This window comes from Heloderma suspectum, chromosome 1, assembly GCF_057233095.1.
Source record: "Heloderma suspectum isolate Gila_16-S chromosome 1, 16-S_ref, whole genome shotgun sequence".
NCBI lineage: Eukaryota > Metazoa > Chordata > Lepidosauria > Squamata > Helodermatidae > Heloderma > Heloderma suspectum.
The window spans coordinates 278,309,613-278,325,811 of record NC_139458.1 but is presented as its reverse complement, the minus strand read 5'-3'; the positions used below and the strand labels follow the sequence as shown (position 1 = coordinate 278,325,811).

At 43.2% G+C, this 16,199-nt stretch overlaps 1 protein-coding gene and 1 pseudogene across 1 annotated transcript in view; both read left to right on the top strand.

Annotated features, from left to right (window-relative positions):
- The window catches only part of DCDC2C (doublecortin domain containing 2C), a 141,844-nt gene that overhangs the window by 103,317 nt on the left and 22,328 nt on the right, over window positions 1–16,199 (top strand). Inside the window, exon 3 of the transcript XR_014786558.1 lies at window positions 362–13,115. The gene's annotated coding sequence lies outside the window, so the exon portion shown is untranslated. The remainder of the gene's footprint in view (window positions 1–361; window positions 13,116–16,199) is intronic.
- LOC146359147 (U6 spliceosomal RNA) lies at window positions 3,152–3,237 on the top strand (annotated as a pseudogene).

Here is a 16,199-nt window from a genome sequence, read left to right as displayed (position 1 = left end):
GTGTAAAAGGAGTCCGTTGTGATCCTGCATTTAAAACGGAAGCAGAAAGCCCCATTTTAAATGCGGGATTTTAGGCTGGGGTAGAGATGCTCTGCCTCTGATGCTGGAGGTCACATATAGCCATCATGTAAATCAGGTAAATTTGCCATTTACCTAATGGCAAATAGGTAGCTGTTACCTATTTGCCATTAGCCTGGAGCTTTATCCTCTATGAGGTGCTGCTTGTCTCATTTTATTTCATTTTAATGAAGTAGTGTAGCCTCACCGTTCATAATTTCTCATAGAAAAGGGGTATTCAGCACCTTGAATAGTTCCATAACAGCCTTACAGCTATACTAATGTGCCTGTCTGCTTCCTGTAGATTATGATAGCTGAAGGAAAGGACTTCTCTTTTCATTAGGTAAGCTTGGTTTGAGGTTATGTTTAAATGAGACTGTGGTAGCACTGTTTGCCCCCTGGTGAAATGTAACATATTTAATGTTGCGCTGCATTTCTTATATCTTTATTTTGTTTAATAAACAGAGCCCTAAGGAGTGATGACTGAGGCTGTGGTACCTCAGCATACTTACTTAAAGTTAAGTTCCACTGAAAGCAGTGGGACTAACTTCTGAGTAAATGTGTATTATATTGAGATACTGAACCTATTCACCATGTAGCTTTGTTATCTCCCCTCCACTACCACCCTCTGTGCAGAGCGTGAAACTATGGCCCAGCTTTCAAAATTTGGATTTGAAGGATAGTGTAAGCATTAACTTTTTTACTGAGTTCCAGTTCCTATAGCTCTATAGTAGCTGGGGATCTCATACCTCCTTCAGCACAGGCAGAAGAGAATCATTACTCCAGCATAGCCCATATTTTATATTAGGGGTAGGCAACTGTTTTTTCAGTCAAGTGCCGCTTTCCCTCATGGGTAAACTGTCAGGAGCCATATGGGGGTGGTGAGTGGGGCTGAAGCCAGCAGTGGATAGGACCCGAGCCAAAAGTGAGCAGGTTACTCCATTTCTCCCTCTTCCCACGCAGTGGGCTACAAGGGAAGGGACAGATCTTTTTTGCCAAAGGTATGAAATGATTGCATGCAGAGGGCTTTTGAAATCAGCTGAATGCTGCATGAACTGAGCCCAAGGGCTGCATGTGGCCACAGGTTGCCCACCCTTGTTTTATATCGACAGAGGCTGCACATGTTTGACAGTTCACTAACAGACTGAGAGATTACACTTTTATCTTCTCACAGTTTCCATGTGCATAATGAAAGCAATTTGCCTGCTTTGCAAGTGGCAAGGGTTGATTGCTCGGGCTTATATCCAGTGGTGGCTTTGCCTTAGCAAAATGCGCTTTCACTCATGCAAGACAGAGTTCCTGATTTGCATTGATGCTTCTATGCAGCTAAGCCCCACCCAAAGCTGTTCCTCAGGGTTGGGGGACCCTCTGGAGCATGGTGGGATACAGTGCAAAGAGCTGCGGTAGGTAGGGGGGATCAACAAAAATGAGGTGTCCTGACTTGTGTGAGTCAAAGCGCCTTCTGCTAAGGAAAAGCTCCCATTGGATTCAGCCCTCTCTGTTTATGCACTGTTAAAGATATAGAGCTACTAATCATAAAACAGTGGCAACCAGCCACCAGCTAGCCCATTCACAAGTGTGTACCCTTTTATTCCAGATTCTGCTAACAGACAGTAAAATTCCTAATCTCTCCATAAGCATGGTTTAAAAAATGTGGGAACCACTTGCCCTTTCACCAGTCATCTTTAATCATTTGAATGCAAGTGTCTCAAAAGATGTGTGGGGACAGGAATGGCCATGAATCCCTTGTCTTTTGGACAATGGAAGATAAGGGTCACTGTCTGTCTAAATCATTCCCTATCATGTTTGCATTCTGGGTTTTGTCTCCTGATTCCTAGGTCTGGCATGTTGTCACCAAAGCTTAATTCCTAAATAAGTCTGCAAACTCTGCTGTACCCAGACTGTCCTTTGAGTAATACCAGTACTGGCTGGAGGCCCCTGAGCCCTGGTCTGAGGTGATGACATCATCAAACATTAGGACCTAGAAGCATTAAGCCCTGTGATGACCTTCATTCTCAGGCATATTTTAGATGTACAATGAGACTTCTCTATCTGAGCTGTTTTTCAGTATCTAGGGTTAAACTAGAAATAGTGGGTGTTTATATATTAAAATTATGTATAGTGCTACTAATGATGTCACTGTATTTCAGCTTTGGATTCTGCTTAAAAGAACTGAGGGACAATCTACAAAAATATTATCTACCACAAACAAGTCTATATTTTAACTTTTACTGAGAGTGCTACTGAAATTTCCCAGAGTCATTAGCTAGTTTTGTTGTTTACAGTGTTAAGTATAATAGTCTTTGAGCATGTACACTGTACATGTTATCTTCAAAGTGCCTTCACGATACTAATTAATCCTCACATGCCAGAGATTTTGTGCTGGCAGTGTGCCATACTAAACCCTGTAAGATGCAACTTCCAAAAGTCTCTCCCCCCACCCCTCACCCCGGTGTCAGAGAAGAAAAGGAAGTATTCTGTATAAAGCGTTCTTCTGTCTGAAGTGAAGACTGTGCTGGTGGTTGAAAGCTTATCTTAAAAGCACCACTGTTCACACCCTCAGTGCGTAGGGAAATTATATTATGTGGTTTGTTAGTTTACTAGGTGGTACACTCATTTGTTGTTCCTGTTTGGACTGAACTAGACTTTCCTTTATCTCTGCCTAATTTAATATTTTTGTTTTCTCAGGATGGATAAGATCAGGAGTAACATTTCAGGCACCTTTGAGACCTGAAAATACCGAAGAAAAATCGAAGTCCAGCTTCACACTCATTATCATAAATATATCAATTTTTATTATAAATTGGGGGTAGGGAAGAGGCTCAGAATATGTACAAAAATGAGGGGACAAGTCTAAAAGCTAAAAAGCTAAGCTGTCACTTAATATAGAAATATATTTGGGATTATATGGATGCACACATTCACACAAAGCTCAATACTGAGAGAGAATGGCTATAAATTACAGACAGTGGGATTTAACATCTGTAGAGCAGCCTCCCCTGACCTGGTGCCCTCCACATGTTTTGGACTACAACTCCCATTGTTTCAGACCTTTGGTCATGCTGACTGGGACTTGTGGGAGTTGCAGGTCTGCTTGCTTTGGCAGCACATATACTAGTATTGGAATGATGCAGAGAAGATAAGCAGGACCCCTATGCAAGGATAACACACAGTCCAAAGCATCCGGAGGGCACTAGGTTCAGGAAGACTTGTAGACTATCAAAGATTCATTCCAACAGCAGTGAGATATGCTAGAAGTCTGGACAGGAAAAGGGCTTTCTTTTTTTAACATGGTGGACTTGTATAAAAGCAAAGAAGTATTGGCCAGGGAATATGGACATAAAATATTGCTATTCATCTACATTTAGATCGCCAATAATGGTCATTAACTTAACTGAAGGGATTAGTTTTGAAGGAAAAAAGAGACACTGCTGTTTCATACTATAGCTGCAGCTAAGGTGCTCTGTGCAAAATATTGGGAAACTAAGGATGTCCCATGTCTGAAAGCATAGTTATATAAAACAGCAGGATCTTGCTGTTATAAATAAAATTACATGGTACATTCGGGTAAAGGAATGACAATAAAACAAGTCTGAAGACAAATGAAAATGGTTTATTGCAATGCCAAACAAAGCATTAAGTGTAATCTTCTCTCTTTACGGTACGCCTTTATTTCTTCTCTTGCTTTGCTTTGCTTATTTACCTTGGTTTGTTTTAAGACTTCCAGATCTGTGTGATACATGTGTATGTGTTCTAAGATGTTTGGATTGTGAGGTACAGTGAATCACATATTAGGATATAAGAAATAAAAGTGTGTGTGCGATGGGGAGTGATTATACTGGTGGTTGAAAGCTTCTCTTAAAAGCACCATTGTTCACACCTTCAGTATGGAGAGAAAATGTAAGATTATTCAGTGGTTTAGTCAATAGTTAGCACTAGGTGGCATTTGTAGCTGCTGTTTTGATTCTCAGTGTTTCTTTAAAGCAAAGATGGGCAACTTGTGGCCTTCAGTTGTTTGGCTTACAGCTCCTATCATCCCTCATTGTTGGCTATGCTGGCTAGAGCTGATGGGAGTTGTAGGCGAAAACATCTGGATGGCCATCAGTTGCCCACCCCTGCTTTAAAATCATAAAGACTACGACATCTATCCTGATTGGTGGTTTTCTAAGAGCCTTCTGTAACAGAGGCTGTTGTGGTGCCACAAGCCTAAAATGTCCTAGAAGGCTAAGAAAAATTGCACGATTTCCTGTATCAGCCTTCAGTTTTAATAATGATGCAGGATGGTCTGAATGGAAAAAGATTTGCTTGTTTTTTCAGGCCACAATGCTCCACAAGGAGGAAGAAATTGTGCAGATAAGTTCACATCTTTAGGCTATGAGCAAAGAAGCCAGCGACATGGATATAGCATTTACTGCTGCAAACATGGACATAAGCATAACTATAGAGATTATCCTGGTCAAATCTGATAACACATTTAATTCCACAATGAAATATGTCATATGAGACAGCCACTTTTAATGAAAGAGCTCAGATTCCTGGAGAAACTTTTGATCCAAACAATGTTGCAGGCAAACAATGTGGTATAAATGTTAAGGAACACAGCATCAGTCTCTTTAACAGTGAATCCTATACATGTCTACTCAGAAGTAATTGCTACTGAATTCAGTGGGACTTACTATCCCAGGTAAGTGTGGATAGGCTTGTAACATTAGAGGGTTTTCTTACTTGAGGCAGGCTGACATTGTATTTGTTTTAAATTGTGGTGGAAGGGGAGTCATGAACCAGAGCAACGCCATTTTCTGGTCTTGGCCTCCATCTTGTGAGCCTCCACACTCTGGCATGTATTCTGGTAAAAGCTGTGCTGGGAAGCCTTGCTTAGAAACTCACCCGCACTGTCTTTCTCGTGCATGACAGGATGCTTTAGCGCTCACCACAGGTTTATGGTTAAGCCATATCCTATGCAAGTGGAAAGTACCACGTGTCGAAGTTCATAGGGCTACATAGCATTGCCTAAAGGTCACAAGAAGGTGGGAGGGAGAGCAACGGAAAGAGCAGCCTGTGACGAATGTCAGGTATAACAATGCAAAGCACCATGTGACGGGGTTCTCTCTCATGCCTGTGTGTATTGGGTGAGATCTGCTGCAGCAAAACTGTTTATCCTAACCATTCTGAATAAAGAGGCTTTTACAAGTATAGACTGGCCTGTGGTAAGAATTCTTTAATTCCTGCTAATAACTCAACCACGACATTTGGTGCATTGGCCAAGAATCAGCAGTCAGGATTTGCCACCCAAGGAGGTGCCTGGACTCTGGGGACTGGGCCAACCAGGGTCCTGGGAGCCTATTTGATAAAGTCCCATAAGGACTCAGACTCCTAAACCCCCTTGGGAAGAACGGCGGGTCCCATGCCTGATTCTCTGGCGTAGTAATCAGTACACCCTGGAAGGAAAACAGAGAGAGACCCTAGTGAAGGTCCACTTATATCAGTTGGGTGGGACTCAACCAGACTGTGTGGGACACAGTCTTAGAAAGGCCATCCAGATGGCCAATAAGGTAGGTTCTGCAGGACAAAACGGCCAGATGGGACTTGGTCGGTAGAAAAATAGTGAAAGGGGAAGAAAGTAGTGAGGTTGGGTGGGACTCCATCTGTGCATCTTGTTTGTTCTGTGTTCCCCATTGGTGCAGCTGCCCCACGAAAGCCGTGAAACTCATGGACAGTGAGTTGTAGTGAATGCAAAGGCGCTGACGGGTGAGGTGTCTGCTTCTGCTTTGTGTCAGAATTAAGGAAATGGGTTCAAGTCAAAGCAAAAGGATTCTCCTACCCCCATTAGGGACTCCTGCCAGGTAATGTTTGGCAACTATGGTCCTCGGACCTGTAAATGGTTAAATAAGTGTACTTTGATACCTGTGATGACCCCAAGTTACAGTTTCCAGCTGAAGGGTCAGTCAAATTAGATGTAATTGTCCATCTGAGAGGTGCTGTAGAACAGCAGAGGTCAAAGTTTGCCCAGAACCAGTGGGACACATATTTTGACTGGTATGCGGAAGCTACCAAGTGACTTGCTGATTCGAAGGTAAAAGCCCTTCAGAATGCTAACAACAGATTCGAAGAAAAGTTAGCCAAAATTCAGGCTGTCTTGGTGGCATCGTCGGCCCCAGAAAAAAAATGTAAAAAGACCAGATGTAAATCTGAGTCAGATGCGTGAGAGGATGAATTAGAATGGTTGCTAAACCATAGGCCTCCTCACTATCGCCTACTGACTCCCCAGGAAGGAGCATCAGGCAGCTCAGTCTCTAGTGAACTTTGTACCAAGTTAAACACTTTCCCTGAGTCAAAAACTAGACAAGGGACAGTTATAAAACCATCCGTCAACACCCCAGTTTCAGTTGATAGATCCAACAACTGAATGATAGTGGGTCATATGAGGACCTTCTGAATATTTCTGCTCCTCTCCAACCTCTCCAATGCCCCATGCGGCAATTGCTGGCTGGAGATGGAAAGAATACCATGGACGTATATGTGCCACGGACTCCATCAGATCTTAAAAACTTGGTTAGTCAATTTCCAGACCCCAGAAAAGACCCCCAGAAGTTTTGTGAAGAGCTTTTAACCATAATTTGCTGTTACAATCCAAATTGGACGCTATAAATCAACTCATGAGGCTGGTCCTGAAGAAAACTGATTGGACCACCTTTAAAAAGAAATCACGCCGGCCAGACACACAGCCAGCCAGTCAAAATGACACCAAAACTCACTTAGATAGACTAATAGAAAGCATTGAAGAAATCTTGGATTTTTTGGAGAAATCTTGGATTTTTTGGAGAAATCTTGGAGGAGGATAATGTAAGCCGCCTTGGGTTCCTTGCAAGAGGAAAAAAGGCGGGGTACAAATGCAATAAATAAATAAAATAAATAACAAATCTTCCCCTCCAAGTTTAATTGAGACCACATTCATTCTATTTAATGGAAACCAAGAGAAACTGCCAATAATTTACAAACCAGAGTAGTAGAAGCCTATGAGAGACACTCAGGCATCCAGAATCCTACCAGAACAGCAGGTAGAGTGATAGTGGATGCAGTAGCGTCTGTTTTTGGCCACCACCACAAAAGACCTTTAAAGAATTAGCAATAAGATGGCGAAGAAAGAAATTAGATGAAATCACTGAAGGTGTACAACACTGTTTAGATGCAAAAAAGATGAGAGAAGACCTGAAAGGGCAGCTTTAAGCCTACAAGTAGTGCAGTTACAGTAACAAATAGCTCAGTTTGTAGGTAGAGAGAATCGCGGAAGAGGTTGGTGAGGAGCTTGGGGATGAGGACAAAGTCATAGAGGTTTTGAGAAAAGGGAATCAGGGATTGTAGCCCCGCTCCCTGCTCGAACCTTTTAGGGAGAATGTTTCCAGTGTACACAAGTAGGTCACATGAAGACAGAGTGTCCCTATGTTCCTGTCCAAAATAACCAGTGACGAGGCCCTGACTCTGACCCCGACCCTGGTTCTGAATTAGAGGAAGAAGTATGTTAACACAAATGTATGGCATGTGCAGTCCACATGGGCAGGCATGCGGCCAAAGGGATGGTTAAAATGATTCAACAAGTGTAATATGCCCCAGGAGTCACAGCCCTTTGCAAATTAACAGCTTCCCAGGGTGAAACTTGTGAGAAGCATAACAGCGGGAAACTGTTAAAGAGCCAGTGTGGTATAGTGGTTAAAGTGTTGGACTGTGAGCCAAGAGAGCTGGGTTCTATTCTCCCCTCAGCCATAAAAGCTCACTGGGTGAGTGTAGGCCAGTCACAGACTCTCAGCCTAACCTACCTTACAGGGTTGTTGTGAGGATAAAATGGAAAGGAGGAGGATTATGCATGGTGCCTTGTGTTCCTTGGAGGGGAAAAAGGCAGGATAGAAATGCAATAAAATAAATAAATAAATAAATAAATAAATAAATAAAAGGGGGCCACCCTCCTCCGGAGGGGCCCTTCCTGTCACTGCAAATGGACTCCATCCAAAAGCCTAAGGGCCAAGTGGTCCAGTTAGTGGCCAAAAGTCTAGCCATTGAACAACATTTTCACTGCCCCTATCACCCTCAGTCAGTGAGGGCAGTAGAAAGGAAGAATGGCATTTTGAAGAATAAAATGGCAAAAATCTGTGAACAAACCAAGCTACTCTGGCCAGAGGCACTGCCCCTGGCCTTGTTCAGTATGAGTGTTAGCACCTCTCCCCTGTGAAGCCCTGCTGAGAGAAGCACTAGGCAACGAAATCTTGAGTGCTTGAAAAGGCAAGCAACCCCCCCCCAAACATCAATAAACCAAACCCCCAATACTGCTGCTGTAATTACTGCTACTGTGCTCTTAGTTAATAGAAACCAGTGTACGAAAAAGGTCAAAGAGCATGGACATTGAGTGGCTGATCATTCTGATGTTCATATATGCCTGGTTAATGGTTATAACAAGGGTACTGTTTCAGATTTAGATTTAGTATTTTACCACCCCAGAGCACAGAGCAGGAGATTAAACCTTCCAGAGTGCTTTAGCCTGTTTAATCCCTTTACAGCTCTGATTTTATGACTTATCTTTCTTAATAATTTACCTTTTGTTTGTTGCAAAGTGTAGCTTCCAATAGATGTCCAGGAAATCCTGCCAATACAGTAAGTTGTGTGGAGACCACTACCCCATTCGCAAGACATTATATAGATACTGTATTTCAGAGTACAGGTAATTAGGCTGCACTAGAGGGCCATTATTTTGTATGCGGTACCAATACATATTAAAACCCTCAAAGTTGGTAGGGTACATGTTATGTGGCCTGGCTGGTTCCTGGGATGCGATTTATAAAACAATTACCCCCTGGCAACTTCATAACTGCCAAGATCTTGATCAAGCAAAGGAAACCCTAGAGAATATTCTGAACCCTCTGACAAAGGGTTCCTTAATCGGATGCTCCATTGCAGGGATCCTACCTAGTATCGGTGTTACTTCTCTAGGAAGATATGTTAGAAGGCTTCAAGCTGTAGTTGAAATAATGGCAGATGAACTAGTATCTGCCAATAGAGGCTTGGGGCAAACCACAAAAACATTGGCCTAAGGCCAAGAACAACTAAGGCAAATGGTAATACAAAATCACATGGCCCTGGATTTCATTTTAGCCTCAGAGAGAAGAGCATGTGCTGGGATTGGAGATGAATGTTGTCTGTTTGTGAACAGCTCCTTAAAAGTGGTAAATGCTCAAGTTAGTGATGCCCTAGAGCATGCTGCAAAAAGACAGGAGATAACACACATTCCCAGGGATTCTGGTCAAGGATAAGAATGTCTTGGCTGGCTGACCAGTTGGTTACCTGACTGGCTGAGCTGGCTCAAGCCTCTTCTAAAATGCATCCTGGTTGGGTTCCTGTTGTTGCTGCTCCTGTTTTGTTTGTTTCCATTTGTGTATGGCATTTGTATTGTAGTTGTGTATAATGCTGCACCAAGAGAGCTAGTGCTTCGCTGAGTCCTGCAGAAAAGCAAGCCCTGTTGACAACATAGAAAGAAATAATGACACAGAGGTGGTCCTCGAAATTATGAACATTCATGTGTTTGATGTATCAGATAGTGAGCCAGAGAGTGTGAGGCTCAAAGCGTGGAGACTGTGGTGGAAGGGGAGTCATGAACCAGAGCAATGCCATTTTCTGGTCTTGGCCTCCATCTTGTGAGCCTCCACTCTCTGGCCTGTATTCTGGTAAAAGCTGTGCTGGGAAGCCTTGCTTAGAAACTCATCCGCACTGTCTTTCTCGTGTATGACAGGATGCTTTAGCTCTCACTGCAGGTTTGTGGTTAAGCCATATCCTATGCAAGTGGAAAGTACCATGTGTCGAAGTTCATAGAGCTACATAGCATTGCCTAAAGGTCACAAGAAGATGGGAGGGAGAGCAATGGAAAGAGCAGCCTGTGACAAATGTCAGGTATAAGAATGCAAATCACCATGTGACGGGGTTCTCTCTCATGCCTGTGTGTATTGGGTGAGATCTGCTGCAGCAAAACTGTTTATCCTAATCATTCTGAATAAAGAGGCTTTTACAAATATGGACTGGCCTGTGGTAAGAATTCTTTAATTCCCACTACTACTCAGCCATGACAAAATCATCTACTATAAATGTAAATTCTACATTGACAGAAATGTACATTTGAAATCTGTTTCAAATTTCTGACATATACACACACTCTCATACATGACAAAATGTGTGCAAGAGACTAAAATGCACCTTTTTGAGTCTTTCCCAGCATCCACATTACAACCATTTTGCTTGTTTGAAGAGGCTTGGTATCTCAGGAGGCAATTTTTTTAATATAAACTATTTATGAATGAACATCACTAGTTTCATAAAGGAAAATATAGTATGTATTACTGGCTAAGAGAAACAGGGATCTCTAATGTACTAAATGTTGCTGTTCTGCTCTCTTTTTAAAAGCTGACTACAATCAACAGGGCCAGTGTCAGGAGTAGGCATGGTCGGGACCCTGCCAAGGACTCACACCCCAACAGGGGCCTAGTAACGAGCTCCCTGGAGTTGTTCCTCCTTGCTATTGCAGACTGTTTGTTCAGCTGCCTCTTACTCTGGCCCAGATAATGGTGGTGATGAGAAGGAGGAACAGTAGATGCCACTGCCTGCTTGCTCATTGGCTCTCTATCTGGCAAGCAAGCAAGTGGTATTATTGATGAGAAAGAGGATGAGGAGCCAAAACAGCTGATGACAATGGCGGTGAGAACATAGACTCACTGCAGGAGGGGGACAGCACTGACAATCGCAAAATGTTAGAATGTTTTTGGCATCACTGAGCAAAATCTTACCTATTTTCAAGATGCTGGTACACTTATCCAACACTGACTTTGAAGATGCCTAGGGCATCTGTACAACCTTCCAGCTAGGCACTGTGTGCCATTGCACATATTTCCTGGAAAATGTAGCATTACCAATAACAAATCAGCCTCAAGGAGAATTTGTATAATTTGTTCTGAGATTTTTATAAGTGCCTACAAAATATGTAGCAGTTGTGTGCTTATTTGAATCAGGCAGGTATTTAGGGGAGGAAATTGTTTAATATAAGCCAGTGTGGTGTAATGGCGAGAGTGTTGGACTGGGAGTCGGGGGATCCGGGTTCTAGTCCCCACTTGGCCATGGAAGCTCACTGGGCAACTTTGGACCAGTCACAGACTCTCAGCCCAACCTACCTCACAGGGTCGTTGTGAGAATAAAATGGAGAGGAGGAGGATTATATATATGCTGCCTTGGGTTCCTTAAGGAGGAAAAAAGGTGGGATATAAATGCAATAAATAAATAAATAAATAATAAACGAAGTAATCAGCATTGAATGTCACTTCTGTTTTCTTAAAGGAAAACAAATACAAAACTGGCATAGAGAAACATGGGTCTTTGAGGTACTCAATGCTTTTTAAAAAATGCTGAATATGATCCATTTCAGAATTTTGGAGAACATTTTTCGTATTGCCAAGTAGAATCCTACTGGTTCTGGACAGAAGGAAAGGAACACATGCATCTATAAACCTGCTGTGTGTCCCTGCATCCAAAGTGACTTTGTATCATTAACCTATGGCTTGATCCAAATATTGGCTGCATAAAATAAATGTTTGGGATGGAGTTCAATGACCACTGTGCCAGTAAAATGTTAGAAGTCCTGATACAGCAACTGAAACTGCAAAAACAGTTTCCCACATTTACCCCTCCCACATTGCAGGTAAATAAACCTGTGCAAATAGTTTGGTTTAAAAGGGCTGTACCCACTTAATAGTTGGGCTCCTCTATTCACAGAGAATACAAACTGACAGTCCATGTAGTGTTAAGTCAGACTGCACGAAAGGTTATATGACACTTTGTATGCTGACAAAAATTTTGCGCTGCTCTAATGTCAGTAGAAAAAAATTGTTACCAGATTACTGTCAAATGACAATATAAACATACAAGTAATGGTGATGAAAATGATACCCCTCGACATATACATGGTTTATTATTTTTCTTATACCCTGCTCTTGCTCGAACGAGCTCATTCTGGCATTCAGGAGTTCTGTCATCCAGAGGCAGCCTATAGCAGGAGTGGGCAGAAGGGAGATTGGGATCTGCTAGTAGATGTCTGAGTTATTTGCAGTAGATCAGCAAGGACTACTGACTCCCAATTGTTTAACAATAGCAACAACAGGATGTAGAGTGGCCACGTATGAATTGGTGGGCCATGTGGGGGTAGAGCTGGTTGACTCAGAGAAATAAAAGAAGGAAAAGGAAATGGAGTTAAAGTGATTATATTTACCTTGAATCAGAGTAAAGGGAACACAAAGAACCTCACTTCTGGGTTGGTCATACTTGGAAACACACACTGGGTGCTAGCTACCAGTTGGGGCTTCATCACACAAGGCTAAAAATCCTGCAATTTACTGGGGCTTCTGCTTCCAGAATCTTTGTGGGATTAGATCGGGTCCTTTCCACATGGCTTTAAAAAATCTAAACTTCTCCATAAGGGCTATGTGTTTCATTACAAAGCCACTAGGTGACACTATTTTATTTGCAATAGAAGCGACTTTAAACAGTATACCCTCCTTTATATCGACTCCATGGTGGGAGGAGGGAAAATGCCGGAGTTTCGTTGTCATGGAAAACAATGCAATAGAGCTCACAAAGAGCAGGAGATGCCCTGGAGGAGGACTGCGTCATGTACAGGACCCGCAGACGTCTGTGAGTAAGCAATCTCCATAGCAGGATAAAAGCACCTGTGTGAAGGAGCCCTTGGTCTTCCAGCTTTTGATTATGAATTCAAAATGGGGCAATTGCCTCAAGCCACTTTGGGCATCTTCACATGGAGCTTTTATCCTGTGATTGAGATGGCTGTCTCTCAGAAGCTTGCAGGCTCCTTACATGAAGCCATGAACCTCCAGGGCAACTTCTGCACTAAATATCCTTTGTTCCATTTTTAAATAGATCGCAGATAATGAGCTCTCAGATTACCCCATTGTGTTCTGCTTCAGTTCCCTCCGTGAAAAGAGGAAATGTGGCAAGAAGAGGAGTGAGATCAATGTAAGGTAATGGAAGACTCAGATATGGGGAGAAGGAGGGGGGAAAGGAAACACATGAAAAAGGGAGTTGGTGTGATCCTGCATTTAAAATGGAAGCAGAAAGCCCTGTTTTAAATGCAGGATTTTAGGCTGGTGTAGAGATGCCCTTTGACAACATGTTATACAGAAAGAGCCAACTGCTTGATATATTCAGAGTGGACTCTTGGACTTCTGGTACTTATGGGGAGACTGAACAGAGGATTAGCCATTATTAGGGGACCCTGGAGCTATCACAATTTGGTTGCAAAAAATAGTAATTAAAATGAAGAACCTTAAAGGGGGCGGGGGGGATCAATAGACCCTGACAATTCCAAGGAAAATATACAGAGAGGTAAGGGAACTGGAGAAAAGAGGCAAGGAATGGAACAAAAAAACCCTGTAAAGAGTGGCTAAATAAGTGGTTGCATTTGACTTGAGACCCTTGAAACAGACTCACCACAACACCTTAGATTCCCAGCTTGACCAGCAGCACTGGACTCGGAGCCAGTAGTTCATGCGAATAGTGCAGTCCCTGTAAGGCATGAGAGGAAGATGCAGAGGACTCACAGGGTGCCTTCATCTGGCATGGAACCAGGCTTGGGCTCAACCGGTGCTTCACCAGAGGGTGACTATTACTCTGAGGCAACACGGATTTCTCTGGGCAAACAAGGCAGCCAGGTGGTTCAAGCTGAAGGGAGAGAAAGATGCTGGCTGCAGAAATGTAGGTTAGGCATCAGTAGCATGGGAAGAGAGTGCTAGGAAAGAATCACAAGGAACGTGCCTAAGAGTCAAATGAACCCTGGGCTGATCATGGAGCTGTGCAATGGCACGTTTGCCCATGCTAAGTCCCAAAAAGAATAGGCAAGAAAGAGCACTGGGTGCCTGAATTCAAGCGTAGTTATAGACTTCAAAAGAAAGGGTGAAGTCCAATGTTATACTAGTGGAAGTGGGTAGCACAATGGAACTTTCTCTTCCCCCCTACAGCCCTCTACACCATCTAAAAATTTGCTCCGGAGGTTTTCTCAGACCCTGAGAGCAGATTTTAAGGGTGTACGGTGGCAGAGGTGGGGAATTGTCCCCTCCTGGTTTGGAATGACACCAGCGGAATGGATTCAACCCAAAGAGTACAAAGGGGTCAATGGGTCTAGGACTGGATTGAGAATGGAGTGCAACAAAGGGATCAATAGTTTCACTCTGGGGACTGAAAGGAGACCTCAAGGAGGCTCCTTGCTGGTTGACTTGAGTGAAAGTTTGCTGACTGAGCATTACAAAGACATGCATCTGGGAGATGGTTAGGTAGGGGTATAGAGAGCAAAAGGCATCCTCAGGGGCGCTGTGGCATCCCTGCCTTCTCCTAGTGAGAATTCCCTTTCTCTAAGACCTTTCTCACCCCCAGCAGGAACCACCTTTCACACACACGGTTTCACTGCCACCAGGACTTTTAAGGCTTAGGCCCCACCCTTTACTCAGTGCTCTATCTGTGAGGACACACAGACCATACATATAACTTGTACTGTTCCCTTTATACCTTCGCCTTACATAGCCAAGAGCAGAAGGGATAGGATTTATAAACAAAGGAAGCTTTATTGATTATAGTAAGAAGTTATTGAATAATAAACGGTTAACTCTTAATAGCTTTATCAATATACGTTCTCTCATAAACTGTTCTCTAGATCATACTCTCAAACATCATTTCACAAATCCCCACAGACCTTTCTGTCTCTCAGTTCTCAATCCTAACCGTATCACATCAATTCCCCATCTCAAATCATATCCCTGTCTCTATCCTACATTTGATCTACACCATCTTGCATCAAATCCCCATCTGCCTCTCATAGCAAAGCACACAGTTTATATGGCACAGACACGTCACCTCCCCCACTCACTCAGCCAATCAGCTTACATATGCAAATCCACCATTCTTCCTGCCAATAATCTCTCTCTGTATATAGACATACTCATCCTAAAACAGAGATATAACAGGAATACATAATCATAAGAGACTCATAACAGGAAGGCATTACCTTACTTACAGGTTATACATATAGAGACATGTAACGTCACAGGCACCTAGGTGATATTTGAACCAGCTGAACCATCTTGGGGTGGGGACGCATCAGGATTAGTTCATGCTTCCCAACAAGGTTCTGGACTGGCCAGATTTAAATGTACCCTCATGAATAGCCTAGCTGTGGTGGTGGCTTGGAAGCCCAGTAGCCATTTGCATGTATCCGCAGTTCCATAGGAGCAACTCCTTTTCATTTAAATTGCCAAGTAGCTGGGCATTTTCAAGAACTTCTGGTTTGCTCCAGCAGGAAAACCTCCTGTTTTTTCTTAGTCACAAATAACATTGATTTAGGAAGCTTCATTGAGATGTAAACACTTTGCAGCACTTTAGATTAAAGTGACCAGAACTAAAGCTATACACAAAGGGCTAGATAAGATCCCAGAGTTGGAGGGAAGTAGATTAGTTACACTTGTTTCATTGGAATTTGGCTCTGGTGAGTACATTTAAAACATCTCGGGGCTCACTAGGACGCTTTGTTTTCCATCATTGCAGTTTCCCACTTTGAGCAAAATAGCTCTCTCTCTCTCTCTCTCTCTCTCTCTCTCTCTCTCTCTCTCTCTTTGATGGTGCATAAAACCAACTGAGGGCACAATCCTATGCATGTTTTGACAGAAAAAAGTCCTACAACTCCCAGCATTCCCCAGCCAGTATGGAGTGTGTTGTCACCAGTATGCTGATAACATGCAGCTCTATTTCTCCTTCTCATCTTCATCAGGTGAGGCTGTGGATGCGCTGAATCAGTGCCTTCCTGCGATAATGGAGTGGATGAGGGCTAATAAACTGAAACTCCATCCAGACAAGACTGAGATGCTGTTGGTGGGTGGTTCTGCTGACCGGATGGAGGGTGTTCAGCCTGTTCTGGATGGGGTTGCACTCCCCCTGAAGGAGCAGGTCTGTAGCTTGGGGGTCCTCCTGGAACCATCTTTGTCACTTGAGGCTCAGGTGGCCTCAGTGGCACGAAGTGCCTTCTACCTAGGGATGGCAGAGAATTCCGCCACGGATCT